Source organism: Salmo salar, chromosome ssa23 (assembly GCF_905237065.1).
Source record: "Salmo salar chromosome ssa23, Ssal_v3.1, whole genome shotgun sequence".
NCBI lineage: Eukaryota > Metazoa > Chordata > Actinopteri > Salmoniformes > Salmonidae > Salmo > Salmo salar.
In genome coordinates this window covers 5,267,719-5,293,143 of record NC_059464.1, presented here as the reverse complement: position 1 = coordinate 5,293,143, position 25,425 = coordinate 5,267,719, and the positions used below count along the sequence as shown (strand labels likewise).

General features: G+C 40.6%; 1 protein-coding gene and 1 long non-coding RNA gene across 6 annotated transcripts in view; one reads left to right on the top strand and one right to left on the bottom strand.

The window, feature by feature from the left end:
• nek7 (NIMA related kinase 7) overlaps positions 1–22,481 on the bottom strand; it is a 136,511-nt gene extending 114,030 nt beyond the window's left edge. For 3 of the 5 annotated variants that reach the window (XM_045705878.1, XM_014168704.2, XM_014168702.2), the window contains exon 1: positions 22,209–22,481. The gene's annotated coding sequence lies outside the window, so the exon portion shown is untranslated. 5 annotated transcript variants of the gene reach the window in all.
• LOC106583980 (uncharacterized) lies at positions 22,216–25,075 on the top strand. The gene is made up of 3 exons (XR_001323663.2): positions 22,216–22,396; positions 24,397–24,520; positions 24,681–25,075. It is a non-coding gene; the product is annotated as an uncharacterized lncRNA (long non-coding RNA).
• The last annotated feature ends 350 nt before the right edge of the window (positions 25,076–25,425 follow it).

The following is a 25,425-nucleotide window of genomic DNA, read 5'->3' as shown; positions in this document are numbered from 1 at the left end:
GTATGTATGTATGTATGTATGTATGTATGTATGTATGTATGTATGTATGTATGTATGTATGTATGTATATATATATATATATATAGATTCTGTGTGAACGTTTAGGTATTTAGTAAATAAATAATTAAGCCAATTTCTGTATTGCTGATTCAACTTGTAAGTTAGGGTTCGTACAGATAACCAAGTACTTTACGACAATCAGAATGAGACTGAATAAGGTGACGATTAATAATTGACTGCTATAAAAGATCTTCAAGAGTGGATTCGGGAGATAGCCGCTCGACATAAACTAATGCTTCCGTGGTGCCCCAGGATTCCTAATGAGTTAGTCATTGCCCGATTATTTAATCAAAATTTAAACGTAAGGTAATCGATTTGAAAATAGCATGTCATCTCATTTAATCATAGAGACACGACACAGGCAACATCCACACTGAGCTAAAGGGTAGAGCTGCCGCTTTCAAGGAGCGGGACTCTAACCCGGAAGCTTATAAGAAATCTCGCTATGCCCTCAGACGAACCATCAAACAAGCAAAGCATCAATACAGGACTAAGATCGAATCGTACTACACCGGCTCCGACGCTCGTCAGTTGTGGCAGGGCTTGCAACCCATTACAGACTACAAAAGGGAAGCATAGCCGAGAGCTGCACAGTGACACGTCCATGGAGGTTGAAAAGTAGTTTAAAATGTTGTCCAAAATTAGTCCACAGACGTAGTTTTTTGGTCCGATCAAGACCAGCCTTGATTTCAACGTCCACAGACATCTGGACCGGCCTTCATTTGGCCCAAACATAGACATCTATGATTGGTTCAGATTTGGTCCAGTGGGTGAGGATGCTGGTTACAGTAAATGGAAACAAAGGGGGCTCATGGGTAGGTGTCAGTAAGAGCCGCAAGAGGTGACATTAATTGGAGACAGACAGACCGGCCGACTGACCGGACAGGTTGTCCAGACTTGCTTTGACCAAGACAACAGAAAGATAAAGAAAGCAGTTATGAGCTGAACATAACAGTATGCCAGTGGTAGTGAGGATAGTAGCAGGTGACCAAACTGTGGTTTGTGACTGCTATGATTTCCCATTGTAGCAAATTCAATTGCATAAATTCCATTACAGATTTTTCTGAAATTCTATTACCAATTAATAATTTATAAACAAAATGAGTAATTCATTAAAAAAATATATATCAGTAAAAACACTATAACCAATTAATAGGTCAACCTTTAATTGTTACTTCTGTGAACTTCATGAGGGAGAGAAATTGGAAAATATCTTAAAGATATAGTATGTGGTTTTTGGTCCTGGAATTAAAAGGCACAAGGCAATGTTTCTTAAACTTACAGAAGGCAGAAAATATTCTCATAAGCTAAAAATAAGTGTTGATATTAGTTGGCAGGGGTCTTTACTTCAACATTATTATGTTTTGAAGCTTTTCTAATACCTTAAGACTTTTTCTGGTAGATGTTTTTTAAGACCCGTTTTCCATCTGTTTGACAAGAAATCAAAGCCTTTGCTTATTCCAAATTTTTAGGATGGAAAATGGTTGAAAAATATATACATGCCTTTATTTATTATAAAAAAATAATAATAATTATCTCTTCGCTTTAATTCGACAGCCAATTTGACATGCTATGAACTTCCAATGTTGGTGCTCATGGGACATTTTACATAGAAATGACCTAAGGCGAGAGATGGAAAGGGGATAAATGGAGGGAGATGGGGAGGGAGAGAGCGGGGGAGAAGGGAAGGCAGAGGGAGAGGGGGAGATTCTCTCCACAATAGAGAAGGTGCCAGCAGTCCTGATACCAACTAGGCCTTCCCTCCCTCCCTCCCTCCCTCCCTCCTAGTTTGTAGAATAATAGTGGAGACACAATGTAGAAAATAGTAAAAAATAAAGAAAAACCCTTGAATGAGTAGGTGTTCTAAAACTTTTGACCGGTAGGGAGTGTGTGTATTATGCACACGCACACACAAACTTTTGACTGGTGTGTGTATTACGATTTGAACATGAAAAAGCTTAAAAAAGCATAAATTCCAGGAGTTCCGTGGCAACTGTTTGACCCGGAGCCACGTTGGAGACACCGGCCGCGCCGCTACACCAGACCTCCCGTTCAAAGACAGGCAACTTCTTTAATCAGGGGATGCTTTTCCTATCGCGACACCGCCAGCCCCTGCCACCTGCCTTCTTCTGACGAAACCCTAACTTTGAGACATGAGCTGCACTGCGTTGCGTTGGGCTGTGTCGTGGAGCGAAGCGGTGTGTTTGAGACTTCCGAGGGCCCTGGTGCACAGGCTTCAATAAGACTCGGCTGGGCTGAGGCGCGCTCCTGTTTACAGCCTGCTGCCGCGTGCCGCTTGCCTGCTACTGCGCCACTTAAAATGCATTTACTGTTAGCCCAGCTGAGCTAACACAGTATGGTGGCATGAACCAGACTGAGGCACTACTGTACTCCAACCCCACCAGCACAGTATGATGGCATAGCCAGGCTATTCTCCAACACCACACTTTCTCCTCCTCAGCCCCCAAACTCACCCCCAACTAGCGCTCCAAACGCTCCTGAGTACTGACCAATGTCAGCTCCTGTTCGCTGTAACCCCACCTTTCACTTTAATAAACTAACACACACACACACACATACAAGCACACAACCCTTTCTCAAACACACACACACACACACACCCCTTTCTCTCTCACACATACACATACACCCTGAGACCTTCAACAACAGCTAAATACCCCGCTGGCTCCCGGGCCTGGCTTCAGACATCTGTAAAATATTTTTATTCGCTGGCCCACGACCGCAGCACACTGGCAGAGGTCTTCAGTCTCCCGGCCGCAGCTTGGCAGGACTTCTGAAGGAGCCAGAGCCAGCCCCAGCTCCTGAACCTCATGGCTGCTTCTAAAGCCCAGCCTCCCTTCTGCCTGCTGCAACCGGCAGCTCCTAGCCTACTGCAAGGAAGGAAATGGCTGCCTAAGCATCTTCTCTCACACTGGAGAAAAACATATGAGTAATGTCCAGGACCAGGTGCTCACCGTTTGCTGTTTGATCCCACAAGGCATCTTTAATAAAAGCTTTGCCTAAATGTGATACCTAAACAACGTTTCGTCTGATATAGCATGATGGTCAAAATGTTGTTTGCGTATCAAACACTTGTGGGAGAAGCCAACAGAGAGTAGATATTACTTAATTTTTTTCTAGCTCCTGTGTCAAGTTGGACGTGCGTAAAAAAAGAAAGATATACATCTACCTCTCTGCCACTGAAAGAGACCCAGAGAGATGGGGCCATGGCTAGAGGAGATCCCCAAGGTGTTCAGGGGCAGCCGGGCAGGAGAGTAGGGTTCTATGGATCCTCTCTCCATGCCTCTCGGCCTTGACAAGAGCTCCAGACCCCCAGGCCAAACCCAGGACCTGAGAGCTCAGAGAAGGCTGCTCCGAGTTGGGTTACAAATGGAGTTAGAGTCCCTCCCTAGCTGACAATAACACCACAGTAAACACGCCTCCGTTTGGAATGATGCTCTGCCCTCTTTTTATTTTTTTTTGCAATTCCAAGTACAAATTCCTTCTGCGTTTGTCTCGTCTCATGCTGACAAATGCATACTGCCGCTGTCACTGCGTCACTATTTACAGTGGCTCATAACATCTTGTAATTACTCCATGAAAGTGAATCTGTATCCTGGGGTAGTTGTAGTCTGTGTGTAGGGATAATCAAAAGAGATGTAGAGGGAAGGGGACTAGCCTACACAACATCCAATAAAGGCACTTTGTGCTTTTGAGCGATCTGTTCGTGCACAGTTCACAATCTGCCACAAACACGGCTTGAGCTGCAGTTAAGATAACAGACAGCATCAGAGCTATGCCATGCTCACCAGGCTGCCCTAGAACATTCACAGTATGGACTACAGGCTTTTTAATAAATAAATAAATATAAATATATATACACACACATACATACATATTTATTAAAAAGCCTGTAGTCCATACTGTGAATGTTCTAGGGCAGCCTGGTGAGCATGGCATAGCTCTGATGCTGTCTGTTATCTTAACTGCATATATACCTTTATTTAACTAGGCAAGTCAGTTAAGGACAATTTCTTATTTACAATGACGGCCCACCAGGGAACAGTGGGTTGAATGCCTTGTTCAGGGGCAGAACGACAGATTTTTACCTTGTCAGCTTGGGAATTCAATGCAGCAAACTTCCGGTCACTGGCCCAACGCTCTAATCACTATGCTACCTGCCACCCCAGCTATGCCTGGCTCGCACGTGTCTAAGCAATAAAATAAAAATGATACAGAAAGAGATTAAATAATTAAAATCATATGGGCTTAAGCATAAAGAAATTCTGTTGGGTCTATCTAAATTCATTAGTCATAGGTGCTCTTCCCTATTACTTTCCTGTCTAAACGGAAAGGTATGGTTTAGACAGCGGTCCAGGATATTTATTTATTTTTAGATTTTTTTTTTTTTTTTTTTGGGGGGGGGGTCATGTCAGAAGACCAGAAGTTCTTGATAAATCAGGAAACCCCTATTCTGCTATCATGTCTTCATTATTATATCTTAATTAATATAACATTTTTTAATTGTCAAACATTTTATTAATTAAAGCCTAATTAGGCCTACTCTAGGGCAATATTGGTAATCATACAGTATGAGGCTAAAACAGCAGTATCTATTTAGTAAGGGATAATCAACGAGGGGTTTCGCTTGAAATAATGAACGAAGTGGAAGGTGTGTTCCACGATGCGCTAGCGGAGTAGAACTGAACATCCACGAAGTTGCATTATTTTCCAGAGAACGCATAGAGCCCCGAGTTGATTATCCATTTTATACCATGGTTATAATTTAACACATTTGCCATTAGAAATGTGTTCAACATCCACTGAAGTAGTTAGCAAGTTTACTAGATCAATACAGTAGTTGCCGTGGTAACAAAATCTAACAGTGTAGGTTCCGTCCCTCTCTTCGCCCCAACCTGGGCTCGAAACGGGGACCCTTGCACACATCAACAAATGACACCCACGAAGCATCGTTACCCATCGCGCCACAAAAGCCGCGGGGAAACCCTACTTCAGGTCTCAGAGCGAGTGACGTCACTGATTGAAACGCTATTTGCGCGCACCACCGCTAACTAACTAGCCATTTCACATCGGTTACACAAAAAAACAGATTTGCTAGTTTAGCTAAACAAACTAGAGCCCTGTATTACTGCGGGACTCCCGCGTCGCCCATCAGAGAAGTGTGTGGCACGGTCGGAATGGTTCATGCTGTTGGCGGCGGTCAGAAAGACAAATTCGGGATGAAAATATTATTTTACTTCGGCAAATTATTTCATGTTTGTATGCTGTCTAAAATGGGCTGTGCAGTGGTGACCCATCATTCAGGGTCTTAAAATACAAAAGCAGACAATGAATATCCCTTTGAGCATAGTGAAGTTATTAATTACCCTTTGGAAACAAAAATACACGTGTCCTTCCTAAGTCAGTTGTCGGAGAGGAAGGAAACTGCACAGGGATTTCACCATCACTGAATTCCACTCTTCATATTTTCAAGCATTGTGGTGGCTGTATCATGTTATGGGTATGCTTGTCATCTGCAAGGACTAAGGAGTATTTAAAAATCTAAATAAATTGAAAAAAAATCTAAATCAATTGAATGGAGCGAAGCACAGGCAAAATCCTAGAGGGAAAACCCAGTTGTTTTCTTTCCAACAGACACTGGGAGACAAATTCACCATTCAGCAGGTTAATAATCTAAAAACACAAGGCCAGATATACACTACATGACCAAAAGTATGTGGACACTTGCTTGTCGAACATTTCATTCCAAAATCATGGGTATTAATATGGATTTGGTCCCCCCTATGCTGCTATAACAGCCACCACTCTTCTGGAAAGGCTTTCCACTAGGAGGTGGAACAGAGTCGGGGACTTGCTTCCATTCAGCCACAAGAGCATTTGTGAGGTCGGGTGTTGGACGATTAGGCCCACAGTCGGCGTTCCAATTCATCCCAAAGGTGTTCGATGGGGCTCGATGGGGTCAAGGCTCTGTGCAGGCCAGTCAAGGTCTTTCACACCGATCTCAACAAACCATTTCTATATGGACCTCGCTTTGTGCATGGGGGCATTGTCATGCTGAAACGGGAAAGGGGCTTTCCCCAAACTGTTGCCACAAATTTGGCATATCAAGAAGCTGATTAAACAGTATGATCATTACACAGGTGCACCTTGTACTGTGGACTATAAAAGGCCTTTCTAAAATGTACAGTTTTGTCAAACAACACAATGTCACAGATGTCTCAAGTTGAGGGAGCATGCAATTGGCATGCTGACTGCAGGAATGTCCACTTGAGCTGTTGCCAGAGAATTTAATGTTAATTGTTCTACCATAAGCCGGTTGGATTCGTTGAATTTGGCAGTACATCCAACTGGCCTTACAACCGCAGACCACGTGTAACCACGCCAGCCCAGGACCTCCATATCTGGCTTCTTCACCTGCGGGATGTCCTGATACCAGCCACCCGGACAGCTGATGAAACTGATTAGTATTTCTGTCTGTAATAAAGTACATTTGTGAGGAAAAACTCATTCCTGACTGGCTTGGCCAGTCTCCCCAGTGGGCCTCCCATATAAGGTCTTATTTCCTTATATGAACTGTAACTCAGTAAAATCGCTGCAATTCTTGCATGTTGCGTTTATATTTTTGTTTAGTATATATATATATATATATATATATATATATATATATATATGCCACACGTGAAACCTATCTTAGTGAACATATCCATTGCGGAGGCTGAGACTAATCCCTTGCAGAGGCACAGTCCAGGAAGAAGGGGAGTGGCTAAACTGCACATCTCTCTCCAAAATGCACTCTCTCCCGCCAATTTGTGCACATTCATTGTTTCATAAATTCATTGTGTGAAATGTTTGCCTTGATTGTTAGTGTCTATCAATTCCACATTACATATCACCAGAAAAAAAGCCTACATTTACTGTTAATTCATATAATTTCTAAATCTACAATATTTGTTTGGTTCTGATAATTTATGTTAATGCATTCAATATTTTATTATTCCAGTCTTATCATCCTAATTGTCAGAGTGGACACATTGTTTGCAGAGCCGAAAGCCTATGCTACACTTGTGAGAAACAAGTTTTGGTTTATTTCATAAAAAAATGTACGAGTTTTGTCAATTTAGTCATTGTCTTTTGTTTGGAGGGCTTCTGTCAATGTTGAGTAAGAACGCACACCTGACTACGCATAGAAGTAGGCCTATAGGCTACCTGGCCTGTGCGCAAATGTCGGCATATAAAATGTGCCCATTTAGGGATCTGATAGTATTTCTGATTGGCTTTACGCACCACCACTAACGAGCTGTGGAGCTTCTCAAAGTAATATTTTCTTCAAACAGCAAGCAAACGAGTGTTTTACATCAATTGAGAATGACAATAGTTCCTCAATGAATTTGAAAAATCTTTCCAGCTCTCTCCCTTACGATAACCACTCAGCCTGAAAGGGAAAAATGACATGCTCTGATCGAAAGGAAACATAAAAGAATAGGTCTACCTGATGAGCTCTTATTCCTTGCGCAAAATAGCCTACAGCTGTGTCTGTCCTGAGCTCACTGGCAATGGAAACTGAGGGCCCAAAAATAATTTGTACAATATTGCAAGTTTGCTAGCGCAAGCGTAGTTGCAGACAGGCCATGCGTAGCCAATGTAACTTATAGGAATTTATTTTGAGTTTTTATGAGGATATTTTCTACCTGCAGGCTGTAATGTTTTTATTTGTTGGCTTTATGTAGGCTATTTTTACATAGTTGGCAATGGCAAAATGGCAAAAAACTTTGATTAACCACATGACAATGATTGAGATACAAAGGCGTTATTATAAATGAAATGAAACTGTTCCACAAAAATGTGCACATGAAAACAATAACTGGCACGCAGATCGGTATAAAACTAAGATAAATAGCCATTTCCTCATGAGAAAGGTCGCCGGCTCCTCGTGTTGTCTATTACCGGGAACTTCAGGAGAGTAATGGTGGAATCTGTGAAAGCCAGCAGGAGCAGAAGGAGGACGGCCATCTTGATCTCTGGCTCCCTCTTGAGTAATGTGTGTCTTATTTCAACAAACAGTACCAGACAAGTATATAACTGATTTTATTAAAAACACATTAGGATGTGTATATACAGTACCGGTCAAAAGTTGACACATCTACTCATTCCAGGGCTTTACTTTATTTTTACTATTATCTACATTGTAGAATAATAGTGAATACATCAACACTATGAAATAACACATATGGAATTATGTAGTAAACAAAAAAAGTGTTAGATCAAAATATATTTTATAAATGAGATTCTTCAAAGTAGCCACCCTTTGCCTTGATGACAGCTTTGCACATTCTTGGCATTCTCTCAACCAGCTTCATGACGTAGTCACCTGGAATGCATTTCAATAAACAGGTGTGCCTTGTTAAAAGTTCATTTGTGGGCCAATCAGTTGTGTTGTGACAAGGTAGGGGGGGTGGTTTACAGAAGATAGCCCTAATTGGTAAAAGACCAAGTCCATATTATGGCAAGGACAGCTCAAATAAGCAAAAAGAAAGGACAGTCCATCATTAAGACGTGAAGGTCAGTCAATATGGAACATCTCAAGAACTTTGAAAGTTTCAGTCACAAAAGTGCAGTCACAAAAACCATCAAGCGCTATGATGAAACTAGCTCTCATGAGGACCGCCACATGAATGAAGTTCCCTCTGCTGCAGAGGATAACTTCATTAGAGCTACCAGCCTCAGAAATTGAAGCCCAAATAAATGCTTCAGAGTTCAAGTAACAGACATATCTCAAAATCAACTGTTCAGAGGAGATTGTGTGAGTCAGGCCTTCATGGTCGATTTGCTGCAAAGAACCCACTACTAAAGGACGCCAATAAGAAGACACTTGCTTGGGCCAAGAAACACGAGCAATGGACATTAGACCGGTGGAAATCTGTCCTTTGGTCTGATGAGTCCAAATGTTAGATTTCTGGTTCCAACCACCGTGTCTTTATGAGACGCAGAGTAGGTGAAGGGATGATCTCCGCATGTGTGGTTCCCACCATGAGGCATGGAGGAGGTGTGATGGTGCTTTTCTGGTGACACCGTCTGATTTATTTAGAATTCAAGGCACACATAACCAGCATGGCTACAACAGCATTCTGCAGCGATACACCCCATCCTATCTGGTTTGCTCTTGGTGGGACCATCATTTGTTTTTCAACAGGACAATGACCCAACACACCTCCAAGCTGTTAAGGGCTATTTGGCCAAGAAGGAGAGTGATGGAGTGCTGCATCAAATGACCTCCACAATCTCCGGACCTCAACCCCATTGAGATGGTTTGGGATGAGTCGGACCGCAGAGTGAAGGAAAAGCAGCCATCAAGTGCTCAGCATATGTGGGAACTCCTTCAAGGCTGTTGGAAAACCATTCCTCATGAAGCTGGTTGAGAGAATGCCAAGAGTATCCAAAGCTGTCATCAAAGCAAAGGGTGGCTTTGAAGAATCTAACATCTAAAATCTATTTAGATTTGTTTAACACTTTTTTGGTTACTACATGATTCGATATGTGTTATTTCATAGTTGATGTCTTCACTATTATTCTACAACGTAGAAAATAAGAAAAACAAAGAAAAACCCTTGAATGAGTAGGTGACTGGTACTGTATACTGAACAAAAATAAAAGCAACATGTAAAGTGTTAGTCCCATGTTTCATGAAAGATCCCAGAAATGTTCCATACACGCAAAAAGCTTATTTCGCTCCAATTTTGTGCACACATTTCTTTACATCCCTGTCAGTGAGCATTTCTCCTTTGCCAAGATAATCCATCCACCTGACAGGTGTGGCATATCAAGAAGTCGATTAAACAGCATGATCATTACACCTTTGTGCTGGGGACAATAAAAAGGCCACTAAAATGTGCAGTTTTGTCACACAACACAATGCCACAGATGTCTCAAGTTGAGGTAGCGTGCAGTTGGCATGCCGACTGCACAAATGTTTACCAGAGCTGTTGCCAGATAATTTCTCTACCATAAGCCCCCTCCAATGTTGTTTTAGAGAATTTGACCTCCAACCGGCATCAGAACAACAGAATGCGTGTTACCACGCCAGCCCAGGACCTCCACATCCGGCTTCCTTGCCTGCGGGATCGTCTGAGACCAGCAACCCAGACAGCTGATGGTATTTCTGTCTGCAATTAAGGCCTTTTGTGGGGAAAAACTCATTTTGAGTGGGTGGGCCTATGCCCTCCCAGGTCCACCCATGGCTGCGCCCCTGCCCAGTCATATGAAATCCATAGATTAGGGAGTAAATAATTTATTTCAATTGACTGATTTCTTTATATGAACTGTAACTCAGAAAAGGCGTTGAAATTGTTGCATTTATTTAATATATAAAAATACACTTTTTAAAATGAAGACTAATCAATTGGTCGAAAGAACAGACGACTCAGTCGACCAAGAAATTATTATTTATTTTTTTTTGGGGGGGGGGAGACAGCCCTACATTCTGTTAATGTCTTATGATACATTTGGGCAAATTCAATCCATTTGGTTTATTCCCTAGTATGCTTAATACATTTTTGAATATTGTTGAATTCCATTTTAAATGTCGGTATTCTGTGATTACGTCCACGTGCTCCCCCTAATATTATATATTTGTTTTATCTGTGAAATTATAATGTTCGATTGAAAGAGGTTTTGAAATGGCTACAGTGCAGTCATATTTGTAGAGATTTCCGTGAATCAGTGCTGCTTCCACCTCTAGGGGCGGCAAGTAGCCTGGCGGGTAGGAGGTTAGACCAGTAACCGAAAGGTTGCTGGATCAAATCCCAGAGCTGACAAGGTAAAAATCTGTCGTTCTGCCCCAGAGCAAGGCAGTTAGCCCACTGTCCCCCAGCCGCCGAAGACATGGATGTCGATTAAGGCAGCCCTCCACACCTCTCTGATTCAGAGGAGTTGGGTTAAATGCAGAAGACACATTTCAGTTGAATGCTTTGAGTTGTACAAATGACTAGGTCCCTTTCTATTGTTCAAATGCCTTGGTTATTCGGCACATTGGAATTTACCAAATCTTGTTCTGCTGTGACAGTCTCCTGTTGTAGCCGAGCAGCGAGGTTCCAGTATCGTATTAAAGATGGGATGAGACATTTGTCATCTGACCACTTTTTACAGTCATCATGCCCCTGGGGATTTTACAAGAATTTTTTGGTTAGTTTTTTTTTCTCCCTATCTCAATGCACGGTCGACTTAGGAAGCCTCCTGAGGCTGTTTAAGCTACATTAAGTTCTGCCTTTTGCATGATGTCAAAGAGTCCCTCTCCGCCTCCACAGAAATGATACATACTACGCATAGGCTATAGGTAGAACATTTATGATGTTTTTGCTGAACTGTATGTTATCTTAATAAATTGACCAACTTTATTTTGTGGCAAAATTGGCCTCTAAAAGTGCTCTACTGTCTTATCATGGTATTTGGTGGGGTGCTAAAAGTAGGCTGTTTTTATCCCGTCAAACAACTGGGCTGTCAATATTTCTCCTATCTGAGGAACAGGCTTGACAATAATTTCTCTCCATCTTCTGAGGGTCACTGATGTTCACAGATTCAAATATCCTTAGAGGATGCATCCCGGCTCCTAGTTTGATATGAAAGTGTTCAATTTCTAAAACATTGATCCCTTTCTCATCAAGGTCTGCTGTGCTCTGAAGGAAAACTGACTACAAAAAGATGTGTAAACAGAAAATTACTGACTTGCGAAACTGTGTGAAGTCTGAGCAGCGGTTGGAGTATTCCTGGGTTAGCCTGAGCCATAACCACACAATTTCAGCTCTTTACATCACGCTGAAGGGTATCACACTATGTCACACTTATTTTGTATTTTTTTTTGATCATATAGCCCACCTAGTTCTATGTGTGATATAATACAGTATTTTATACCATGGCATTGTTGAATAGCTGTCTTGAAAAGCATTCTAGAGTGTGCATTAGTTCCCTATGATTGCATGTTATTTGCACTGCAGATTTCAATGGTAATTTGTACTGCTTTTGAAAGCAAAAGTCGAATTGAAAACAATATTGGCATTGTTAAATTTGAGGGTCATAATGGCACGCTAGGACTGTTGGTTTGGTTTAGGGGTCTGCACGGGACAGATTTCTCGGTACCGTGCCCACCCTACCCTCTCCCACGAGATTTCCCCGCAGGTTTATTTGCCGACGTCCCACCAGATCTCATCCAGCTCCTGCTCACACTCCAGCAATGTTAATATTATCTTCAAAACCACCATGTTATGCATTAGCCTGTATTGTGCAATGATTGCATGATTTCCTAAGACATTTGCTGGTTGGAATCAAGTCATTTTATAAAAACAAACTCCAGTGTAAACAAACTAATTTGAAGCAGCCCAGAAAAACTGTCACTGGAAGAATTTGGAACGAGTTGAGCTCGAACGGTCAGAAAGAGAAAGGAAAGGCTACATAGGCTATTGATAGGCTGACTCGTGCCCAGTCATCTTAGCCATCATTTCATTACATTTAGAAAAGGATTAACAACATGCAGTTCTCACTGGAAAGTAAGCCGATAATTGCTTTTATAATTCATCACAAGTGGCCACAACCTCAATCACAGAGAATTGTTTTTGCCGCCGATGTTTGAAGCAGCCCCATGAGCCGGTTGTGTAACTTGAGACCCAGTTAGAGGCGGGGAGAGGATCACAAGCAGACAGAATGACAGAGAGAGATTCGTGTGATAGATAAGTGGTTTTATAACATTTCACAGCGCCAGTGGCAATTTTAGCATGTAAATCTTGATGAAGCAAACGATTAAAAATAAAAAATTGTACGCATGCCAGCAAAGCCACTACACTAAACAATAATTATATATACACACACACACACACACACACAGACACATTTTTTTTCTATTGTGTTATTGAATGTACGTTTGTTTATTCCATGTGTAACTCTGTTGTTGTTTGTGTCGCACTGCTTTGCTTTATCTTGGCCAGGTCACAATTGTAAATGACAACTTGTTCTTAACTGGCCTACCTGGTTAAATAAAAGGTGAGAAAAAATAAATAAAACACATTACTTGCACTATAGCGGCTGTCCCAACAGCAGAGCTTTCTTTTCAGCGCCATGGAGTGAATCCTTACCACTGCTACACCTGCCTATCAGCAGAACCTTGTCGGGTAGCGAAACAGTTCATTCAGCCTCATTCGCTGCCTTTTTAGAAAAGCAAAGCGGATACGGCTTACTTGCCTAAACAAATTTGGTTTCTACTGACAATTGAGATGTACAAGTTATGAGGGGGAAAGGGACCAAATTATTAGGGTGAGGCACATGGGCTACTAACTGCTTACTACACAACATACGCTTTAGTATTACTTTCTTAGCTACAATATACATATCTCCCAGGCATATTACATCATTTATGCAGCAGTGTAGAAGACATTTTACTAGTAGGTGCCTTTCTTTGATAGGCATTGGAAAACCTCCCTGGTTTTTGTAGGTGAATCTGTGTTATAAATTCACTGCTCGACTGAAGGACATTACAGATAATTGTACGTGTGAGGTAGAGATGAGGTAGTTATTCAAAAATCATTCTAACCACTATTATTGCACACAGAGTGAATCCATGCAACTTATGTGAATTGTTTAGCACATTTCTACTCCTGAACTTTAGGCTTGCCATAAGAAAGGGGATGAATACCTGACTCAAGACATTTCAGCTTTTCATTTTGAATTAATTTGTAAACATTTCTTAAACCATAATTCCACTTTGACATGATGGGGTAGTGTGTAGGCTAGTGACACAAAATCTCAATGGAATCCATTGTAAATTTAAGCTGTAACACAGCAAAATATGGAAAAGGGTAAAAGTGTGAATACATTCTGAAGTCAATGTAAATGTACAGTACCAGTCAAAAGTTTGGACACACCTACTCATTCAAGGGTTCTTCTTTATTTTTACTATTTTCTACATTGTAGAATAATAGGGAAGACAAAATATGAAATAACATATGGAATCATGTAGTAACCAAAAGTGTTAAACACTGTAATTTATCTTTGCTTATTTGAGCTGTTCTTGCCATAATATGGACTAGGTATTTTACCAAATAGGGCTATCTTCTGTATACCACCCCCCCTACCTTGTCACAACACAACTGATAAGCTCAAACACATTAAGGAAATAAATTCCACAAATTAACATGGCACACCTGTTCATTTAAATGCATTTCAGGTGACTACCACATGAAGCTGGTTGTGAGAATGCCAAGAGTGTGCTAAGCTGTCATCAAGGCAAAGGGTGTGTCACGCCCTGTCTGGTTCACCTGTCCTTGTGCTTGTCTCCACCCCCCACCAGGTGTCGCCCATCTTCCCCATTATCCCCTGGGTACTTACACCTGTGTTGTCTGTCTGTCTGTGCCAGTTCGTTTTGTTCGTTCAAACCTACCAGCATTTTCCCTTGCTCCTGTCTTTGCTATAGTCCCTGTTTTCTAGTTTCCCGGTTTTGACCTTTCCTGCCTGCCGTCCTGAACCTTTGCCTCTACTCTGGATTACCGACCTCCGCCTGACCTGACCCTGAGCCCGCCTGCTGTTCCGGTGCCTTACACCCTACCCTCTCTGGACTTTTGACCCCTGCCTGCCTTGACCGGTCATTTGCCTGCCCCTGTTTATTCTTTAAACTTTTGTTTCTTCAACACTGTCTGCACCTGGGTCATACCTTAAAGTGTGATAGGCTGCCTAATTTGAAGAATCTAAAATATAACACTTTTTTGGTCACTACATGATTCCATGCGTGTTATTTCATCATTTTGATGTCTTCTATTATACAATGTAGAAAATAGTAAAAAATAAAAGAAACCTCCTGAAAAGAGTAGGGTTCTGTCGTAACTTTTAACTGGTACTGTATGTTTCACAAGTTTGGATAGTACAGTGACCGTATTCCATCCACTGTGGCAGGTAGATAAAAATCTAACAGCCACTCAGATTTTTTTACCAGACAATTTGTTGTTGCCATAACAGACGAGCATGCTTAGTAATGTTTCTAAAACAAGAAATGTATTACTAGTAAGAAGTAACGTGGGATATTACTCAACTTAATTTGATATTCTGTGACCGGAGTCTTTTAAACAAAATATCACAGGTAAGATATAAATGTTCAGGTCCCCTTTAAGGTTACCTTGGTAACAGGCCACTTGAGTCAGTGTGCCTGTGAGAATTACACTAGTAGAGGACTATGATGTCTCTTTGCTAACATTGAAAAGCAACCTAGCTTGAGAACAACACAATGTAAATAGCCAGGAAACACAAAGACAAAGTCTCACTTCAGTAGACTTTCAAGTAAATTAGACCAACTTTAATGCCTGTGCCAATGCTTCTAAAAACAAATATTTCCGTACTTCATTAACAGCACGCACAGGCCCTCCGACAGGCAGTGTTGCTGCTCTGGTGGGATTGCTATAATTTTAGGATTAGGATTTCTTTGCGCATAACCAGATATGAAACAAAAGCACAAATACTTTAAAAACCGCTACTGACGCATTTATTTTTCTATAAATAATAACTCGCACATGTGCCTATACTTGACAATTGACTATTTTTATGAAATGCTCTCACTGTAGAGCCCCGAGTGTGGCCACCCGCCAACTTGGCTGGTGAATTAGACATGCTTACCCGCCAATGCCAAAATATACCCGCATTTGGCAGGTAGCGGGTGTTAATTTTAGGCCCCGAGTACAGTACAGCAATGTAGTGAGTAGAGCACAGTATAGTACAATACAGTAGAACAGTACAATACAGTAGAACACAGTAAGTAGTACAATACAGCACAGTGAGTAGAGCACATTTTACAATGTGTGTGTGAAATCCTGAATGCTGATTGGTTGAAACTGCATTCCAGACTGTCTATTTTACAAGTTAACACTGGCTAAATCTATGACGTTAAAATGCCTATTTACTCTGTTCGATCTGACTGCGCAATCCACTGTCTCATCAGCCCACCCAGGCAATTTATAAACTTGATCTCCACTATAGAAATCTAGACATTATCTCACATTTCTTTTAGACTAACATTTAGCTTTCAACAGCGGAGATTTGTATAAACATTACTGTCTGTCTCTCCGACATTTACAACATAGTTTCAATATTCAAATTCGATCTACAGCTGTCACACAGTAATGAGCGAGGCTGGAGTCGGGATGACACAGACAGGCAGGCAACGTTTCTCAGCCAGTCGAAATATATACAAAGAAATATCAATAGAAAACAGGTAAAACTAAATGAAGTGCCGCTAGTTTGCAGTCTTTCCAGCTTCAGTTTGAAGTTATTGTGTTAGCTGTGTTGTTGGATAGCTCCTCTGAACGACTGTGTCCTAACGAGAGAGCACATTCTCCATGACAGGTGAAATCGTGCATCATTAGCTCATTGTTATGGATTTATCCAAATAAATGTCACTAGAAATCAGCTTAAACAAATGCAAATACTTTGTTGTTAATCTGACGTGACTGCCAGTTAGCCGTAGTTGGCTAGCTAGCAGGCAAGGGATAAGAACATTGCCGGCTAGTATGGCAATAAAACATTTAGAACGAACGACTGAGTTGCGTCCATAGATACAGAACAAAAAGACTGCCAGAAACGTGACCCATTTGTTCAATCGAACCGATAGAATGAACGACCAGCCGGCTTGGGTAGCAACCCTAGATTTGTTTCGAGACTATATATTGTGGAAGGATGAAATAGTATGAATAAATTAATCAAAATAAGGTTTTTAAAGAAAATATGTCAATCTTTATTTGAATATGTTGGTAACCTGTTGTATAAAAGTGATAATGCCCTTGAAGCCAGTGTTTGGAGTATATATTGGCCCCTGTTTGTCGGCCCTCGACTTCGTCTCGGGACTAACAACACCCGTGCCAATATATCTTCCAGACACCGGCTTCACTGGCATTATCACTTAAGTAGAGAACAGTTCAATACAATAGTACAACAAGTATATTGTACTGTACTGAAGTATTCTCTACTTTACTGTACTGAACTCTACCCTATTCGGCTGTATTTTTTTTATTTTTTTTTAAACCTTTATTTAACTAGGCAAGTCAGTTTAAGAACAAATTCTTATTTTCAATGACGGCCTAGGAACAGTGGGTTAACTGCCTTGTTCAGGGGCAGAATGACAGATTTTTACCTTGTCAGCTCAGGTATTCGATCTTGCAACCTTTCCATTACTAGTCCAACACTAACCACTAGGCTACCTGCCACCCCAAAAGGTAGCCTAGTGGTTAGGTGGTCATAGCTGACACCCCATTCTTTCTGCAGACATCTTTGAATCTTAATTTCGGAGAAGATATTTAACAGAGTTTTTGGAAAACGTGGTCGCATAAAAATCTGAGGGAGATTTTACCGTAATTTTGTTACCAAAGTTTGCACCTGCAAAGTTCTTCCACTAAAGTAGTTTTTTTTTTTCTCTTTTTTTCCTGTGGAAATTTTTAAAAGTAGTCCTTGTGCATAGAGTTGTATGGTTTGTTAAACTTTAATATCAATGGTTTTTGTTTGGCATACATTTTAAAGTGGAAAAAACTGAGTCAAAGCATAATTCGGTTTCTGTGGAAATGCCCTATTGCATAATTTCACGAGGCTCTATGTTTACCTGGCAAAATGATATCATGATTATTTTGATTAATTCCGTGGGCATTTGTTTTGCAAACTCTACCATCACTAAAAGTGTAACTACACCCAAAATATCCCATATTTTCCCCAGATGTCAAAAGTAGTCTCCTGATGTGATTTAAGCATTGTGGATGTTCTATTTTTTATTTTTTTCATCAAAAATAAAAGACTGATTGATTGTGAAAACTGGAAAAGGCCCCTGGAGAAAGCAGAATTTAAGGAAAAACTAAACAGAATCAGGCAAAAAATAAAACAGATTTTATAGGGCCCTGGCATATAGGCCTAATCTATGAACATAACTCTAAAGACGGAAACTTTTACGATATCAAACATGAGACAAAACGAGATAAGCCTATGCGAGACAGATTTATAGCCTATGCAACAACAAAGGCATAACCTGGTTTACAATGCAACAATTCATGACATTTCACCAACGGCTGTCAAAAAAAAAAACACGTCTCATCAGCAATCAAAAATAAGGTTACTGGCATGCGGCCCTGCCTAAATTTTACAACCTGTTGATGCTCAGCCCTGTCTGATGCAGGCAGCTTTTGGCTGCCATTGATTGAGCAGCCATCGGGTTTTTGACTAGATCCTTGATAGTGTAATTGAGTGAATCAGACAATGATCTGATCTCCATCACCTTGCTGAGAGTGATGCTTTCTCTGTTTGTTGTCTTTGACGGAGAGGGGATGTCGAAACAGAAGGGAGAGTAATAATAAAGGTCAATAGAATTATGTGATACCACTCAGCCACTCCTGGATAATCATTGGTTGCATTCTATTCTGGCCTACTGATGGAATAGAGCTGAGAGACATTGGGCTGTTAAAACAGCTGTGTGAGCTGTGAGGTGAGCTCATTGTTCTCAATCCAGTACGACACAATATAGTGTTCTGGGAGTGGGACAAAAGGCCTAGCTACATAGTTCAACTTCTACCATATGGGTCTAGACCAGGGGTCTCCAACAGGTAGATTGCGAGCTACCCAGTAGCTCGCAGCCCACCTATGAGTAACTCGCCAATCAATTCTGAAAGTCCATGCACCTATTCATGTGTTCCCTTGCGAACTGTCAAACTTTCTACTATCTAGCGTTAGTGTACCTATTAGGCCCAACAAAATCTAAGTTTAGACATTTCTAACATATACTGTCCTAATTTCTGTAAGAAAAAAAGTCGAGACAAAATGAAAAAGATTAACAAATATTTCATAAAACTTTACATGAGATTAAACAAAATTCTGGACTGGGCTTAATGGATACCGAATGTACCCTGTAAGCCCCATTGGTGTTCCAAATAAGCCCACCTCTTAAATCATCTATTTTAATTAATTTCCTAAATATTCAAAACTGACCATTATAATTCATTCATTATATTAATCTCCTCTAAAGTTAATAAAATAAACCGATCATTACTACTCATCATGAACCCTAGCACTCATAACAGGGGGTGACCAATCATATCCACAGAGATCAATACGGACTTAGACTTTTGTTCTCTCAAACTAAAATCAGACTTCAAACAAGATATTAGTTTAATATTTGGAAATTAATGATTTGGGGTATAAATATACACTATAAACTACAATATTATGCAAAGTTAGTATTTGTTTATTGCCATTTACATTCACTGGGAGCGTTTGTGCTACTGTACCCTTTAAGACCACCTGAGAAATGTTCCAATTTACTAAAATGTAATACATGTATAACAAAGCAAGGTTAATTTAAAAGTAAAATAAGACAAGATGCATTTAAAAATGTAACTTGTGAATGCCTGAAATCTATTGTCTTGTTGCTACTGTGTGACTCTGGCGTGCAGGCACGACCGCTAGAATGAAGAAGAAAAAATGACCATGAAGTATGCCATCCTATTTGTGCCTATATCAGTACATTAATCTTTATATTTTACATAAAGTATGATCAATTATTGGAAAAGGTACAAATAATATAAGAAAAAAGTATATGTGCAGGTCACCTAAACACCAACATTTTTGTTACAGCTTTGAAATTGGCTACTAAAAATCTCATTGATTTATCAAGACCAGTCCCCATGCTTGTCTCAGAGCAGCGTGAAACTGTGCTAAAATAGTTGTAGACTATTGCTTCAAATCCTATTTCTTCTAACTTAAATATGCTTTTTAAATAAATAAGACCTACACCACTTTTAACAGCACATTACTCAACACTAGTGAGACTCATGTCGCCCATGGTACGCCTACAGTATATCAAAAAATATTTATTTAAATGGCCGCCACCGGGAACCTGCATCTGTAATAACGCATTTTACACTGCAGCGCAGCGTCTTAGACCACTGCGCCAATCAGGAATGCTATTATAATACTGTACATGGTGTCCAGGTCAGGATAATCAAAATATTTCTTTATAAAGACTATCAGAAAGAAAGTTGGTAATTATTTATTTTGATCCAAAGCCATGAGTCAGTCACTCAGCTTTATGTAGGTGCCGGGCTATATGACTGTGCCATCAACTTCATAATATATAACGATATTTTGGAGGTTATTTCTTTTTCAAAAAAACGAAAGTGAGCAATTGTAATCTGAATAAAAGGCCAAAATAATATTTGTAAAGGCCAAAACATTTATTTCTGTTTTTAGAGGGAGAGAACGCTGGGCCAATTGTGCGCTGCCCTATTGGACTCCCAATCACGGTCGGATGTGATACATAATAATAATACTTTTTGTCGTATTATTTGTTTTTTCTTTTCTGGTGGATTAAACTGAAATTGCAACCAATCACAGCCGGTTGTGATACAGCCAACCTAACTAAGAAATACATTTGATGATAGAATCCCTTCCCTACCCTCCTTCTAGGCAAGTTTCCACGACAGAAAACGGTTGATGGTCAAGGGCAATGAATTCCATTATCTTGAGTTGTCTCGCTGAAATTGTCTTACTCTTTCAAATGACTGCTTGATCCACACAGCAGACATTGTGGGTGAGGTTAGGAATGCTGTGTTGCACCTGTAGCGCTATATTTGTTGTGGCGTCATTACATCATCTATCTACGTTATATAGGTATGCACGTCAGCTTTGACATTGGTTTTGCACATTGGCGTTAAACTAGACATCAGGCCAATACCGATGTTGGAATTTTTAGCTAATATCGTCCAATTCCTAGTTGAAAGAACACTTCCGGTCGACCAACATTTTTGGGGGTTGGGGACAGCCCTAAACCCGTGGTTCTCAGTCAAGCAAAATGATACAATACAACCAGTACACTCTGGAGACGAAACAACAATACAATGTAGCCAAACAACATCTCTTGCAAACTGCACAGATGTCAGATTTTTTTTCCTCGCCATATAACACTGGTCCTCTTAAATTTTTATTCCAGGTTGCATATCACAATATTTAAGAGCATATCAGATGGTCTGCTCTGTCCATACAAATCACACCCAAGCATCGGATTGAATTAGGAAAAAACTATGAAATAGCTCCCCAATACTATCTGATGTATACATTTAAATGTATTACATGAATGGTGACCACAGCCCTTCCCATTTAAATTGTGTTTTAATTAGATTTTTCTTCCAGCCTGATCCATGTATTCCATTTAAAATTTGGCTCCCAGTGCGGCTTTACTTCCAGGTTATTTTTATGCATCTGGCAGTTCCTGGCCAACGATTCCCCCACAAGGCAGCTTCTTATCATTATTGCTAATTATCTGACCATTAAGAGGTCAGGGCTAGAAGCTTTTGTAATAATTGACTTTTCGTAGCAAGTTTAGGAGAACGTACGCAGCAGATAAAGAGAATAAACATGGCAGATTAGAGGAATTATGTTAAAGTTAGGAAAAGGGTTAGGATTAGCTAAAATGCTAAAAACTTTTTTGGGTAAATTTGACAAATGCTGGATCCCATCTAGACATGACAATGTTCAGAATCATAACAACGCACACCTTCCGGCCACATCATTTTCGTGTTGTTGTCAGCCAACCCATCTGTGAATTATAACTGTTCTGAAATAACTCCATATTTCCATTGTGACATCAGACAAGACACGAGAACTGAAACTCAGGGCACGCTGGCAAAAGTTTTGAAAAGCAAAAATATTGGCATTCACTAAACTGACGACAAACGTTATATTAGCTAGGTAGCACATTAGCTATCATTATACAACACCTGACAACCTAGCTAGCTAACTGTTGACAGTACATACCGTTATTTTAACGTGCAAATAAACTTTAAAACAGCTGGATTGCCAGCGAGTTAGTTAAAGTACTATGAAAAGTGAAGTCGCATTGCTTTCATCTTGTTTGCTTAAACTTCCCGTGGAATATGAACAAATTATCCCGTAAATTCGCTTAGTTTGTTAACAAGTTTCACATGTGACAATGGTATGGACACTCGAAGCTAGCTAGCAAATTACCGCGAAAATTAGATACAGTTGTTAACTAACGTTAGTTAACTTTCAAATGTGACAATGGTATGGACACTGGAACCTAGCTAACGTTAGCTAGCAAACCTCTGCATTCTTACCAGGAAGTGGGAGCCTCGCTACTGTTATTTTCGGGTGGCGATGGCGTTTTTTTCTTTGGTGCTTACTTTTCCAATCCAAGGTCGTGCTGCTGTCGAGTTGCGGGGCCGCTCTTGCGTGGCACCTTTCCCTGTGCGCTAATAATACTTTTCAGAGACGACCTCTATCGTAAAAGTAGCAAGTTGACGAGGTATGTTCCAAAAGAGTCCGTCAGCCCCTCACCATTCCTGGCCTGTGGCAATATTGTAAACAACCTAGGATTGATGGGGCGGGGTAAACGTCAAAGAATTGAGGGGAACTGTCAAATACCACGGGCGTGAAACGAAAGTATATATTTTTTTATTTTCTGTGATCTTTAAGGGCAGATTTACAGGTATCAGAAGTAGTAGCCTATAGTGTACCTCAATATAAATCACAATACCCACAAAACCTAGCGGTCAAACACGGAAATGGTTCCAATCGTTTTTTCCCCATTCATTTTTACCATAGCGGATTTTAGAACGTCTTCAAATAATATGTGTGTCTCGAGTAGGCTTACCCTGGCGTGACGTTTTGATGTTTATCAATAAATGTGCCTGTATTTACATAATATAATAGCCCACTCCCTACACTATCTTATGCAGCCACTATACAACTTGAATAAGTTGTTTGTTGGCAATCTTGTTATTTACAAAGTTTTGGAACAGATTTCTGTTGGAACGTTCCACAAATTATACCCACCGTCTATATGTGTAGTTATCTAAATGCATGAGAAATTAGTTATACAAATGTGCTTTCCTCGGCTTTTATAAACCAACAGTCTAGCTTGCTAGTTAACTATCTAGCTAATGTAGCTGGTGAAGCTAGGTGTTTTTGATGTTTGTTTGTGTCTGTGGGTAAGGGGTGGGTACTTCAAGTATTATTTGACTTGTAGCTACCCTAGCTAGCTGTATTATTTTGGTCTGGCTTTTTGAAAGGTTTAAGAGATGGGCTGATTAGCATCTTCTCTTGAGTCAACAGTGTACAAACGTTACTGCAGGAAGACATTGATCTGTTTTCTATTACCCTCTGGACAGCAGATCATTGTTATAGCAAGTAGGCAAGGTTATGTAACCTTATTTAGTCATATGGTTTTCAAGTGCCACTTTAGTAATGATGGTTTTGGGAAACAGCTCGGAGATTTAACAATGCTCATGCAACAGTGTAGGTTCCGTCCCTCTCTTCGCCCCAACCCGGGCTCGAACCAGGACCCTTCCACACATCAACAACTGACACCCACGAAGCATCGTTACCCATCGCGCCACAAAAGCCACGGCCCTTGCGACGCAAGGGGAAACCCTACTCAAGTCTCAGAGCAAGTGACATCACCGATTGAAATGCTACTAGCGCACACCACCGCTAACTAACTAGCCATTTCACATCGGTTACACTCACCCCCCTTATGACCTCCTCCTTTTCCGCAGCAACCAATGATCCGGGTCAACAGCATCAATGTAGGTTCCGTCCCTCTCTTCGCCTCAACCCAGGCTCAAACCAGGGACCCTTGCACACATCAACAACTGACACCCACGAAGCATCGTTACCCATCGCGCCACAAAGGCCGCGGCCATTGCAACGCAAGGCGAAACCCTACTTCAAGTCTCAGAGCGAGTGACGTCACCGATTGAAACGCTATTAGCGCGCACCACCGCTAACTAACTAGCCATTTCACATCGGTTACACTCACCCCCCCTTTGACCTCCTCCTTTTTTCCGCAGCAACCAATGATCCGGGTCAACAGCATCAATGCAACAGTGTAGGTTCCGTCCCTCTCTTCGCCCCAACCCGGGCTCGAACCAGGGACCCTTGCACACATCAACAACTGACACCCACGAAGCATCATTACCCATCGCGCCACAAAAGCCACGGCCCTTGCGACGCAAGGGGAAACCCTACTTCAAGTCTCAGAGCGAGTGACGTCACCGATTGAAATGCTACTAGCGCGCACCACCGCTAACTAACTAGCCATTTCACATCGGTTACACTCATACGAAGGTTCCAACAATGAACTTAGCCTTAAGATGCTTTTGGGAAACTTGGCCTGTGTGGTACAGTCTTTCATATGTGTTGTAGTTTGTTGCATGTTATTGCTTAGTTTATCATTTGTGTCAACTTTGAATTCAATCTAAGCCACAGATTAAGGTCCTCCATTTTGTACTTGACCTTTTATAGACGCAAACCTGAAGATATTCAAGCAGCACTTTGAGTGCAAGCAGCCCAAATATTGAATGTTCCCAGAACTGGTTGATGTGCAGGCCTAAGTGACCACACACACTCAAATGGACCTACAGCTAGGGTAATATTCTGTCACCATTCACACATACAGTAGTAGACATTAGTGTAAACCATAATGTTGTCAACAAAATGTTGTCCTCAATGCTTAAGTGATGTTGTGTATGGCTCAAATTTGTGGAAATGCTGTGATCACTCATCGTCCTAAATGTTGTAATTCACAGACACACACTGACCATGATTTGAATGCTGCAGCTGAGACGGAATGATGTTGAGGGACACACGCTAAGAACCAGAGTATGACTGGACATGGGAGGGCCTGATATTTGTGACCACGACATAAAAGGGTTGCAGAAGCATACCATCACACCATTTTATGTTTATTCTATGGCCAACTACGTCTCTAGCCCACCTGAAATCACAATATGCTGTTTTACATGTTATTTGTGCTGGTCTAATTCCTTTTATGGAAAAGCAGAAGAATCTGTGCGCTCTCATGTATTAATAATAGTTAATATGGTGCTCTTCGATGTCACCAGGTTTGTGGCAATAATTAATAAATCATTTAATATTTACTTCTAGTCAAATGTTTATGTTATGTATAAAAGGCATATCTATTCATTGTTTACTGTTGATTTCTTTAAAACAACGCAATTGTTGGAGTTCGTGTGTTTGATGTAAATGAGTGACTATGTGCATTCTTGTCAAAGAAATATGCTTATTCATTCAAGATTATGGATAAATTCTTTAATTAGTTAATCTGGCTGAACCTGCAACAGAACATGTAAACAATTTTGTTCTTAATTGCATTAATACAGCAGTGTATTCTGACATCATGAATTTAAATAGATTTCACCTCATATAGACAAGACCAAATGCATAAATAAACAACAAATATTAGTTAAATACATTATGGAACATTCATTGAAAATGTTCATATCTAGCGTTGCGATTAAGTTATCTAGTAGC